This window comes from Mauremys mutica, chromosome 9 (genome assembly GCF_020497125.1).
Source record: "Mauremys mutica isolate MM-2020 ecotype Southern chromosome 9, ASM2049712v1, whole genome shotgun sequence".
NCBI lineage: Eukaryota > Metazoa > Chordata > Testudines > Geoemydidae > Mauremys > Mauremys mutica.
In genome coordinates this window covers 53,455,908-53,468,853 of record NC_059080.1, presented here as the reverse complement: position 1 = coordinate 53,468,853, position 12,946 = coordinate 53,455,908, and the positions used below count along the sequence as shown (strand labels likewise).

The 12,946-nt window shown below is 43.1% G+C and overlaps 1 long non-coding RNA gene across 1 annotated transcript; it reads right to left on the bottom strand.

Annotated features, from left to right (window-relative positions):
* Positions 1–1,062: 1,062 nt before the first annotated feature.
* Positions 1,063–8,453, bottom strand: LOC123377940. Its single transcript, XR_006582392.1, has 3 exons — positions 8,017–8,453; positions 2,857–3,104; positions 1,063–1,179 (listed from the first exon to the last, which is right to left on the bottom strand). It is a non-coding gene; the product is annotated as an uncharacterized LOC123377940 (long non-coding RNA).
* Between the last annotated feature and the right edge of the window lie 4,493 nt (positions 8,454–12,946).

Genomic DNA, 12,946 nt, shown 5'->3' with positions numbered 1-12,946 from the left:
GCCAGGTCCTTGGCTGCCTCAGAATAGGGAGTAAAAGGTGGCTTTAAGAAACCCAGTAGTTCAGACTCATCAGGTAAGTCTGCCCTGTTGCAGACCTGTACTGGCCCTACTTATATGTTAACATACCACATCACCATTCACTCTGTGCTGGTATGCACAATATGGAGGATGTGCAATGTGGCCCTGGGTTATGTTGTTATGGTGTAAGAATTTGAATTGTGTGACCTTCAGAGGTGGAATTTCTGTTGCATTCCCATTTGTTCCTGGAGGTGATATATATTCATTATTAAAAAAAACCCTGCATTAACAGAATATTAAGATTGTGCATAAAAGTCAGGAAATGCCCAAATTAAGGTATGGATTATGGTTTACTCTAATTACATGATCACGTATATTTCTCAAATAGTACAGATAACATCATAACATTGTCTTCTACCTACCTTAGCCCATCTTGTAATATTTTACACTCTTTCAGTCTGTCTTGCATTAATTGAATGCTCCTAACACTCTACTATCTGAAACAGATATTTTTACGTTGTTGCCTTTACTCTAATTGCTCCTTCAAGGTGCTGAGAAGTCTGGCCAGGATCCAGCAAAGCACCTAAATACAGGAATAGCCTCTTTGATATCAGTGAGCCCAGAGGTTCAGGGCAATGGAGAATCAGGCCCACTTGCTTTGGCTTTATGTAGCCAGCATTGTGCCTGACTTCTTCTGCCATCTCCTACTGGAATATTCATAAAGACTTGTGCAAAATCTTGCCCCAAGAAAAGGCTATAGTGCTGTCAGGTCTTATCCTGAACTCACAAGCAATCAGAATTGGGTTTTTAGTTAAAAATATAATTGTTCTTTGTCTATGAAGGGGGCATCTTCTAGTCCTGCAATAGTTTCTCCTATTGCAGAAAGTTGGTTTGCTCACTTTACAAAGGAAAATGTATTATGAATTTTCCCTTCATTCCTCTTCTTTTTTTTCTCCACATTTAACAACTGATTTGTGTGTTGCATGAAAGTTACACAGTTCTTTAGATGCATTTGCTATTTTATTTTCTTTCATTCAAAAATATGTCAGTAATCTTTTTGTTAACATGAAAGATAAAGGATTAGTAATGCAAGATGCAGTTTTCTTGTAACCTTCTTGAAAGCAGACTATAGTTTCTTATCTGGCGCTAACATTCATTTTCCTGAAATGAAAAAAAAAAGACTTCTTAAAACGAAATAAACTATATTCGATTCAGACAAGCATTACTAGCAGAGAAATTTATTGCAGCTAGCAGAATTGAGCAGCTAAACAGAAGTCCTTCTTTCCCAGCAGTGGATAATTTTTAAACAAAATATATAAAATTTTGCATATAAAATACAATTGCAAAAAGAAAAGGACCGTGACCAAGTCCAGCATTGATCATAAACTAAATATTACAAGACGTGATTGTCCAGTTAATTCCACCAACCACTTGAGTCCAACAAAGCATGTGAAAAATAAAAACCACAATGAGATATGACTGTGCTTGGCTGGTGAGTCTGAAATAGCACTGCAACAAGGAGATCCAGAACCTAGACCTGACTTCCAACTAACTAGGCTGGGACAGACTGGAAGACTAGGAGGCAATGAAGACATTATCCTAGATGTAACTCCACTGATTTCATTAGACTGACATAAAAAATGAATTCAACCTAATAGTATCAGAGGGGTAGCCGTGTTAGTCTGGATCTGTAAAAGCAGCAAAGTCTTGTGGCACCTTATAGACTAACAGATGTTTTGGAGCATGAGCTTTTGTGGGTGAATACCCACTTCGTCAGATGCACGTCATGCATCCGACGAAGTGGGTATTCACCCACGAAAGCTCATGCTCCAAAACGTCTGTTAGTCTATAAGGTGTCACAAGGCTCTTTGCTGCTTCAACCTAATAGATTGATCTCTAGGAGAATGGCATATTTCATTAACCCTTTGTACGCACTGTGGAGGTTCTACCTACTGTATAGTGTAGCATCCTATGGAAGATCAAGTGGCACATGATATGAATTCTTTTAAACTAGGCATATCAAACCCCCCCCTCACCAAAAGCAACATTTCAATTTTCCCCAAGTGAACTATGGCCCAGCTCCTCAAACGTGCCTAAATATCTTTTGAGGAACTGGGCCTATTTGTTCAACAAAAGCCTTCTGCTATGCTGGTGGGAAAGTGACCGTTACGTGCCTGAAGGAAGGGGATGGGGTATATACACCTGTTCTTTTCTTCTTTGAATGGGCCACAATTTTTATTAAGATTCCATTTTTAAATGGTTTAAAAAGGGTTATATTATCAATAGATGTTTTCATAAATGATTAGTTAATTGTTCTAGGTTGTCCTAGAGTCCAACAGGTTGTTGGTAGTTAGGGTTTACCATCTAAAACATCTTTTGACTGATGTGCATATAACTATAACACATGCTACCCATCTCTGTAACATGCTTATAACATCTATTAACCTGTATAAACTATATATAAATGGAACTTAATCTAAAGCATGACCTTAGTATGTCTAGGCCAAATTCTCAGTATAAATTGTATTGACTTCCTTTTCATAATGAATTATGTTTTTATAGTTTAAGTCTTTAAAATGTCTCAAAGGAGGAGTGGGAGCTGGAATGAAGGTCTGGAACTGGAGGAGCTAGAGGGCTGTGAGCCATGGCCCCAGAAGGACTGCAGGACCAAGCGCAGAGTGTAGATGCTCTGAGAAGAGGGTAGAGGGGAATCCTGGGAACACAGGATAACTGGAAGGTGACATGGATCCCTGGGGCCTGGGGATGAAAGTCCAGCTGCCTGTGCCAGCTCCCCCCAGTTCCCTTGTATGTGTGGTGGCACATTGCAGTAGGGCTTACAGAGAGGAGGTTGATGGAAGACTCTGCCTTTGAAGTACTACTAAAGCCTCTACGTTCTGCAGTCTCTGAGAGAAGGACATCACTGGAACATGGCTGAAGCTGATAGAAGGGTGAAGCCTGCTGACTCAGCCCCTGCACAAGCAGCTGATCCCACTGTTCTGTTTGTGTACACATCATCTAACAATGAGAAAGTCTTGAGCCACTCCACTCACACATTTCAATCTTTAGAATTGCAGCACACCACTCAACTGAAAAAGAACAGAGATGATTGGTTGAATTACCATCAATGTCACTAAGACACTACAGTGCTTCAGAATGTCCCGACTCTGATTATGGTCATATCAATGAGATTCAATAGTCACTACTAATTTTGCTTAATTATATCTCATTTCTTCAAATGTAGCTTTTTTACAAGTAGCAATGAAAATGTATGTGAGAGAGAATTTTTGGCTCTAGGAATTTTGGATAGGTAGCTAGGAGGTCTCCTGAACAGTTATAATCTCAGGCTGAATCCATTTAAAAAAGGGAGTTATTAAAAAATGTTTCTTTTGCAAAAATTATTACGTTTTTAATCAGCAAAATCTTATAGAAAATTCAGTCAGTCCAAAGAAGAGTAAATATGCTAAAATTAGAGCCTACATTCTAAATGTAAAATGAGTGTAAAATCCAAGGATTACTGTAATTTCAAATCTCTACACATCTTAAATTTCAACACCATTTGGAAGCCTTCATAATAGTCATCCTCAGATGACTGTAACCACTACAGATATTTTATTCAGAATTGCTTGATTAGTTTGTACAAATCTATGCTAGCATTTTGAGTTTTTTACAAACTGTCACAAATATTAATTCAAGTATGTGATATTTCAGAATTTGCAGTTTGAGAGGTGAGATTAGTCAATTAATTCACATGGTATTGTGTATATTCTCTGATTGGATGACCTAACCTTTCTATAAATTCTACTTGAGCCAAATTTCATTGTCATGAAACAAATTTAATTGCTTGATCAAAGAAGGCTCTGAGCTTCTTTGGGGGGGAGGGATAGCTCAGTGGTTTGAGTATTGGCCTGCTAAACCCAGCATTGTGAATTTAATCCTTGAGGGGGCCACTTACGGATCTGGGGCAAAATCAGTACTTGGTCCTACTAGTGAAGGCAGGGGGCTGGATTCAATGGCCTTTCACAGTCTCTTCCAGTTCTAGGAGATAGGATATCTCCATTAATTTAAACTCAATTCTTAGGCTAGTACTAATAACTCATTAGCAGTCTATACAGCCAGTCAAAAAAAAAAAAAAAGCAGTTTGTTCCAGAAAATCTGGAGCATTCTCATAAAGGAAAAGTTGAAATTAAAAGAGCCCACTTGCAGAGTTACCTTGAAATCAAGAAATCTTTTTTTGGAATTTGGTATGAAAGACCAAGGCGCTAACACCCCTCCCCCATTTGTCTCATTTTGGCCTATTCAGAAATCATCTTCATTGTAGATTTCATACAGTTTTCCTGAATATGCACACACAGATGCCATTTCCCATGTTCCTTCAGTCTGACCCTCCAATTAGAGCTGCTTTAAACTCTAAAGAACACAAGGTTTGATCTAGTGAATAGGGCCCACGACTCAAAGGACATAGGTTCTAGTCCCTGCTTGTTGTGAGATTTTGCACAAGTTGCTTCCTGCCTCTGTTCCTTTGTTTATCTTGTCTGTTTGGGGTCTGGACTGTTTCCCCAGCCCTTAGAACAGTGATAGAATGTGCATATAGGAGGAATAAACAGAGATCAAAGTGGAGAAATGGAAAAAGAAAAGCTAGGTGGCCCAAGAGAGAAGAAAGGACCAAGAAGTGGGGCTATAAGCGTTAGTAAAATGGCCACCATAACTGCGAGCTTTTCCCAGGGTCTGTAGACACTATCAGTCTAAAGTAAACAACTTGCATTTCATGGGGGCTTAATTCTCTTTGTAGGCAAGATGGAATTAAAACAAACATTGACAGCCCAGAGTAGTCCTCATGGCAATGCGACTCCTCCTAGCTAAAAGCAGACCCAGGAATAAACAAAAAGGAAGCCATTCATCCTGAAAGAGGTCAGCTGTTCCTCTCCTGCCAGAGAATGGCAAGAAACCCTATTGCCTCAATTTCAACTCTCTACAGGAGCACAGTCATTGTGGACTAATACAAGAACAGTCATTGTGGACTAATTACTTGTTTTTAAAAATGTGATTTTTAAAGGGTTAAACAGGACTTATATAAAAAGTGTTGGGTTTAAATAGCAATTAACTAATGGGTCCTCAAGATGCAAAACAAGGTGCTTTTCCCCCAGCAGGTGGATTTGGTTAATGCTGATTTAGCATAATAAGGAGCTTGCATTCTCATCTTTGTTTATAACCTAATTTGCTGTGGATACTTTGTTTTGCTCCTGAGAAATTTGATATTTTCTGTTACCCAGAGAAAGAATAATTTCCTTGGATTGCATTCTGCTCTGTCCTCTGCACTGGACAATTTAAATGAGATTCTAGTTTTTTCTGGCTGAAATCTTTGGCTATGGACTTTAGTGGGTCCCCTCGTCCTGTGCTAACAGAGGTGTGATTGCATTTAAGGAAAAGTATGTTTTCATCTCAAAGAAAAATCCCCCAAACCCAATCTCCCCCCCCGCACCCCGCTCTATGTGGGCACACATGGGATTTTAAGATTTTATATATTTCATAAGCTTTTATGCCTCTAAAAGAGAAGTGAATTTGTAGAGAGTTGAGCTGTACTTCAGAGCTAGGAAGTAATTCAGGGTGAAGCCTGTATTAATCTCAGGTGAGAGCGATATTTAAATTCAGGCAACCAGTGAGAATATCAAATGGGGAACTCTTTACAAAAATTTCAAATTGTAATATGCAAAGCTTAAAGAAAAGAAACCCCAAGGGAACAGCTTTCCTCTAGAACATTTTGTTCCAAACATCATCTCTTTGCCATTACTTTTTTTTATTTCAAAAACCCTCCCTTTGCCATTTTATATTTTTAAATTAAATCTTTCCATTTTTAAAATGAAATTCTTTATTGCTTCGGGACTGCGAGGGGGGAGGGGATGCAGGCACTGGGGTGTGGAGAACAGCACCTGGGTTGGAACTTCAGCTAGCACAGAAGTAATAGGCAGCACTGGGGAAACAAAGAATGATTGCTGCCGCCAGGGGCTGCCCCAGCCTGTCTTTGGAGCATAGGCCAACAGTGATGCAAATGGCAAGCAGGAGATATCAAGGGCCACCCAATCTGGTCCAGGAATAAACCTCACCAGGCTGTCTGTCAGGACCTGACCGGCCAGCTTTGACCCAAAGCCACTAAAACATGCCACCTCAGTCCAACCCCCAGCATTACAACCCCCAGTTACCAAGCTGGGGACACAGCACACTGTCCATGGATGGGCCCATAAATTGCATTTTTCTTTCCTTCTGATCATCCTTTCAGGTCAGAGTCAGGCTGCCAGTAGCCCTGCGGACACCTGAGCCGCCAGAGCTGCTTGCAGAGACCCTCAATTAGCCCATGAGTGGCATGAGCAGAGCCAATCAGTGAAATCCCCTGCCACTTTAACAGCACCCCATACACTGAAGGGCAGCGGCCAAGCAAGGGGGCTTAACTTTACCCCAGCTCGTGGGACCCGGAGTGGTTAAACACCAGGATGAACCCCCCTGGAAACAGCTCACATTGCTCCACCACCTGTCTATGTAGCACAGAGCCCCATGGCTGTGAATTGTGGGGCGGGTGAGCATAGGATGGGTGTTATGGCCCACATGCCATGCTGCAGTATGGGCAGAGGCCAGTGGGGTTCAGGGGCTGCTGGGTGAGGCCGCTTTGGATGGAGCAAGTACTTGGATCACAACAGCAAGTTGTGGAGGGAGGGGAGAAAAGGTGGACAACTGAAACCGGAGCCAACAGGCTGGATCCCTCCTGCTGGGGCATGGGAGAGAGAAGCAGACCATGACGCTGGTTACAGAAGCAGAGACCGCTGGAGACCCTTCAGTGTCAGGGGCTCCCCTGCTGGCTGCAGAGCATCCAGGCTATCCCCCCGCAGCCAAAGCAACAAGCCCCCAACTGCGCCCACCCACCCATGGGACAGGCTGCCGGGGAGCACTCCCAGAGGCGCCCTCCTTGGTGTCCAGCACTTATCTTCATCAGCTACCTCTCCACTGCATGACCAACAGCCAAAATAGGGAACAATGGGGCTTGGAAGTGGAACTGTCATCATCTTATAGAACTGTAGACATGTCCGGCTGGAAGGGACTTTGAGAGGTCATCCAGTCCAGCCCCCTGTGCGGCAGCAGGACCAGCCCTGGCCAGTGATGATGGGAATTCCACAGCAAGGATTTGTCCAACAGCAGGGGCTGAACCAGGGACCTCCAGAGCTGAGAGCAGGAGTTGCTACAAAGCCAGGTGTTCTAGCTGGGAGCTGTAACAATCACATCCCATGTGGACCTGCTGTGCTTGTAACCCATGCTGGCTGGTAGGTTACAGCAGCACTGACAGATTGGATGGCGTGTAACTGCAGAGCTGGTTGTTAAGGATGATTTCTCGCCAGCTGGAGTAAATGAACCAGCTTTGCAATTTGAGAAGAGGTGTAGAGCTGTGACCGGCGGCAATGCTGCTGCAGGCAGTGCCAGTGCCTGGGAACAGACCCACACTGAGCAAAGCCAGTCTGTAATCACACTTCACAATAGTGTGAAAAAATCCAAGGAAACAGCCCCCCCTGCCATGGCCAAACTGGGTATAAATCAGGAGGCTGTAAATATGCAAACCCCTCAGTTGGGGTGATTGGGAAAATTATTGAGACAGTATTTGTGCGGTGGTGCAAGAAGAACATAAATGTTTTGGTTGCAAGCTATGACAACTCTCTCGGGTAGTGCTGCCAGACAGAGGGGGCACAGGAGTACGCGGAGCAAATGTGGCATTCAGGAATTTGGGAGCCTGAGAGTAATTGCATCCCCCCAAAAAATAAAGGAGCATTTTGCACTGTGTTTTGGGAGTTAGCGAGAAAGGTTCCTCTCCTTTGCAAATGGGTGACCTTGGTGTGTGAACAGGGGAACAAAGATGGTGGGTTTAATAGAAGCTCCTTCCCCTTTTGGCATGGGCACATTCTTACTGTTCTCCACTCAGTTCATGGTCATTGTAGCAGACAAAACCCATAAGCCACATACCTTTAATTCTGTTTCCCAGAATCTGCAATGAGACCAGCACTGGCTCTAACCTGCTGCACCTGAACTATTTGTTCTTACACTGACAGTGCTCCAGAAGCAGCATTCAGACTCTGATGCATGCAGTCACCCACCATCTGCCCAGCCCTGTGCCCAGGCTAGGATTGGGGCTGGCCAGGCAGGAGCAGTCGCTCTATCCCACTGCAGGAGCAGTCCTCTGGCATGTTAGTGCACCTGTGTGGGATCTGGGGCTTTGTACCTTCTCTCAGATTCCTGTCTGTCTGGAATAAGCAGAGTCTCTGCCATCATTTCAGTAGGGGACTCCTCCCAGTAACATGCCAGACAGTGAATCTACCAGACCCCACCAAGCACTGGGCACCTGTATCCTATGCAGCTCCCTGATGTCCAGCTCCCCTGCCAGTGCCTGTCTCCTGAGACCTGCCAACTCATGACATGTTCCTGGTTACTATGGCAGCACGTCTGTGACGATGCCTTTAGCATCACAAGAGCTCTGACCCTTGATAGATTGTAGCCTCTGACTGCTCCGGTAGGAGGCCTCAGTGCTGGTGGGAGGTGACCTGAAGGGACCGGGTGGGGGCATCCTATGGCATTTGGTACTTACTGGGCACTGGGAAATGGCTCTCACTCTCTCAGGCCTGGGGCCCTTATCTTACTGGGCACCGCTCCTGGGATTGGTCCTTGTCGAGTGTCTTCTGGAGATGGCAGTAGCTACAGTGTGATTTCCCCTGGGTTCATGCATCCATCCATTCCCTGAGGCTCTCTGCAGGGGTTCTGGCTGGCTTGGGTCAGGCCCCCCAGATCCTGATTGGCTGGTGTGTGGCCAGACTGCTTCAGCCATGGTTGTCTGGCGTGTGGGAAAACAGCTGGCCGTTGGAGTCCTTGCAAAGCAGCTGGGCTGGGGTGGCCTATGGTGAGGTTGCCATGGGTGCAGTTTGAGGTACAGCATGTTTGTATTGGCTGCTGGTGCTTGCACCTGGATGGGCCCCATTCATATTTCCAAGGAGGGCATTTTTCTGGGTCATCCCTCTCACTTTGCCAGGCCCAGCGGCCTCAGGCCCGCGTTGTAGTCTCCTTTTAGTGCCATGTCCATGCAGCACATGGCTTTATGGGTGCAGTCAGAGGCGAGCCTTGAGCTGTGAAGCTCAGCTATGAGGCCAGGTTGGCAGTGATATGCCCCAGTGCTCGACTGTGGCTGGGGGCTATGCAGGGGCTGAGGGAACGGAGGCATGCCCTGCCTGACCACATTAGACCTTTGCTGTGGCTCTGGATGGTGGAAAGGTCTGGCTGCTGGCCTGATGCCCAGCTTTTGGTGTAGGTGGGGACAGATGAAGCCACTAAACCTCTGTGTGGACACGCTGATTCAAATTTAAAGTGGCCTTAATTTGATTTAGTTTAATTCCCTTCCAAAGTCTCCCACACAGCCTTTATACCTAGATGTATATTTTTGATTGACTTCCACATGGGCTAGCAGCAGGGTTTGAACCCACTTTTCAGCACCACAGGACAGACTTTTCCCTGTATAAGCTACAGGCGTAACAGATGTGGATGGGACTGTGATTGTTGACATGGCCCAGAGTTGGCAACTCTCCTGAGGCATTGATGCCCCTCACACAGGCCAGGATGTGGGAGGGGATGGGTTGGCAGGTCAGCTAGGTGAGCCAATACCAGAGGATTGATCTATAGTCCTTGCGGCTGGTATTAGCCATGGGAAATAGGCTCCCAAGCTTTTTGTGGAAGCCCCAGGGCTGCCTGATTGGAGCTGAGTGATGCTATGTATGACAGGTTCGGTGAGAGAGAATCCCTTGGGACTGCCATCTGATGTGCTGAAATTACCTCTGAGCCTCGTTTCCTTGCCAGCTTGGGACTCCAGAACCCTGCCTTGTTGAGCCAGACACGCCAGTCTGCTGCAACATAGACCCAGGTCTGGTCCACGCCCCCAAAGCTGCAGACTTTAACTGAAAACCACTCAGCAGGTATTCCTGTCTCCAGAACCCAGATATCCAGCTCCCAATGGGATCCAAACCCCAAATAAATCTGTTTATTCTGTATAAAGCTTATACAGGGTAAACTCATGAATTGTCCACCCTTTATAACACTGATAGAGAGAGATGCACAGCTGTTTGCTCCCCCAGGTAATAATCACTTACTCTGGGTTTAATAATAAACAAAAGTGATTTTATTAAGAATAAAAAGTAGGATTTAAGTGGTTTCAAGTAATAACGACAAAACAAAGTAAATTACCACCAATAATGGCCCACACTTTGCATAATTACAATAGGACCTCAGAGTTTAACTTCATATTTCTAGTTTTAGATACAAGAATGATACATACATACAAATATGATGAACACACTCAGAAGATTATAAGCATTGTAATGATACCTTACAAGAGACCTTTTGCATAAAGCATATTCCAGTTACATTATATTCACATTCCAAGCATATTTTCATAAAGCATATGGAGTGCAACATCACACTATGTTCCAAATGTTTATGAAACCGCTCAAGTCAAAAAACCTTGTCCATTTTGTGGGTGATTTTCTGAGCTTTTCACTCTGACTTCTGGGGCTAGGTGACCTTCCACTAAGTCAGGAACCTTTGACGTTTACCTATCACTATGTTTTTCACTTTCCGAGACCTAGCTTCACTGTTTTGTTTCTCTCCTGCAACAATTTGGCATCCCTCACACATACTGCAGTACCATGAATTCACTTAGCTAGGTGCTGATTAAGAATATGCCATCAGTTACTGCAACAGAAACAGAAGTCTGGCCTCAGGTCCTGACAGGTAAATAAAGGAGGAACGTATTGTATAGTGAGGATTCCTGTTATTTCTCTTAATCAGGAGTGGGAAGTCAGACAAGAATGGGTCCAAGCAAGGCTCTACGAAATTCTTCAGTGCCTGAGAGGGAGAGACAGAGTTACTTTAGTGATGAAGCTGTTTCCTTATTCTAATAAAGTCCCTTGTTCAGTGTTAGAAGAAACATCTCTTTCTGTGATTATTTATCATGGCACGTTCCTCAGCTATTTTGTACTTTGAAGTCACTAAATAGGCTCTGTTATTGATTTGTGATTTAAACAGCTTGTTAATTTATTGCTGAGGGTGTGGGAAATCAACGTAATAAATGTGCATGGTATGTTACGTATTATAACACACCCACACAGGGAGCATTTATTCGTATGTGAGCCCAATATTTATATCAACCCTCAAGCTGAAAACCAGCTCCCAGGTCAGTGAACATGGTGACAGATGACATGCTATTATCAGCTCTGTCAATTAATTAAACGATACATTATGCTTATGAGGATGAAACACAGAGACACTCTAGATTAAGTGTCTCAATTAAGTCTTTAATTTAGATTTAATAAGTGAGTTATAATATGTTAATAAAAGATCAATTAGTTGTTGAAAGAGCATTGATCCAGGTACAATAAATACATCAGGGAGACATCAAGTTGACATTGAAGTAACTGGAGATTGCATGAACAACACATGTACAATTAGATTTTTAATACAGTAAAACTGTAATGAATGCTGACACATTTCACTGACATTAACTGGAGAGTGTAGGAAAGCTGTGATGTCTCTTACGACATGTCCACATAACAGTCCACATTTCTGAGGTGGATTCAAGTCTTCCCACCTGGAAAGCGATAGATCTTCTTGCAGACATATTTTGGTAAAGTCGAGGCAAATGTGTGTGACAGAACTTAAAATGTTTGTAATGATCAAACTTGACCAGCTTTTATTATATATCAAATATATGTGATGGCCCTAATTTGAAATATATTTGAAACGAATGACATCAGCAGATGTAAATCAGCATAGTTCCATTGACTCCCAGGAGTCCCATAGCCGCCTTCCTCTGGGATTCCTGATCCGTCTTTATCTGAAGCAGCCGAGACTGTAATTCTTAGAGACAGGAGACTGGGCTAAATGGGAGCTTGGTCTGATCTAATATAGTAATTTCTATATTCTTATGGAGCTCCTGGCATTATACCAGCTGAGGATCTCACCCTATATTTCACCAAAGCATAAATGTGAAATGTCACAAAAACCAGACAATTTTGTAACATTTTAAATATCATTTATAGATTCTATATTTATAGATATAGACTGTCTGAGTACAATTTTAACCTAGCATGGCATGAAACTATAGGAAATGTTTGTGCTCTCTGTAGGTAAACCTAGCTCGGTAATTCTTGTAAACCTAGATGATGTTGGGGAGGGTAGTCCATTTTTCTTTTAAGAGGGATATTTTTAGGGAAAACTGCAAGTCATAAATGGCATCTAAGCCACCAACTCACATTTTCCCATATGCGCATAAGCATTCCTCTGCAGTGAATCCAGCTGAATATGGATGACATCATTACGTAGAGCCATCCTTTCAAGAACAGACAACTGGGTTTTTAAAGTGGCGACCTACAGCATACAAATGATGGGTTTAAAGGAAATAAAAAAGATGATTTGAATAACATACATTTATAGAATAAAAGATTCCCCTCCCCACGTCTCCATTTCTAATATCTTTCCAAGGGGCAGGCGCTGTGTATTCTAAAAGAAATTAAACCACTCCTCCTAAATACGCGCCAGGCAGTAACAATGGCAGAGTTAAGAAGGTTAGAAGACTTAGTCATCCCAGCAACATGTCGTTGATTTGAAATGAGCAGGAAACTCAGATAATATAAGAAAGAAAGGGAGGAAGAATAATAAAACCACAAGAGGAAAAATGCCAAGAAATTGAAAAAGAAAAGGAAAACCCCTTTTTATTTGTTGTTTCATTAGGTTGAATCTGATTTTATAGTCTCTAAAAGAGCCTAAAATATAATCTCCTTTGGTGTAATGTGTGTGTTAAGAAAATGTGTCATCAGCAATTCTTCTATACTCTACAGCAGCATTAAAAAAATTAGCA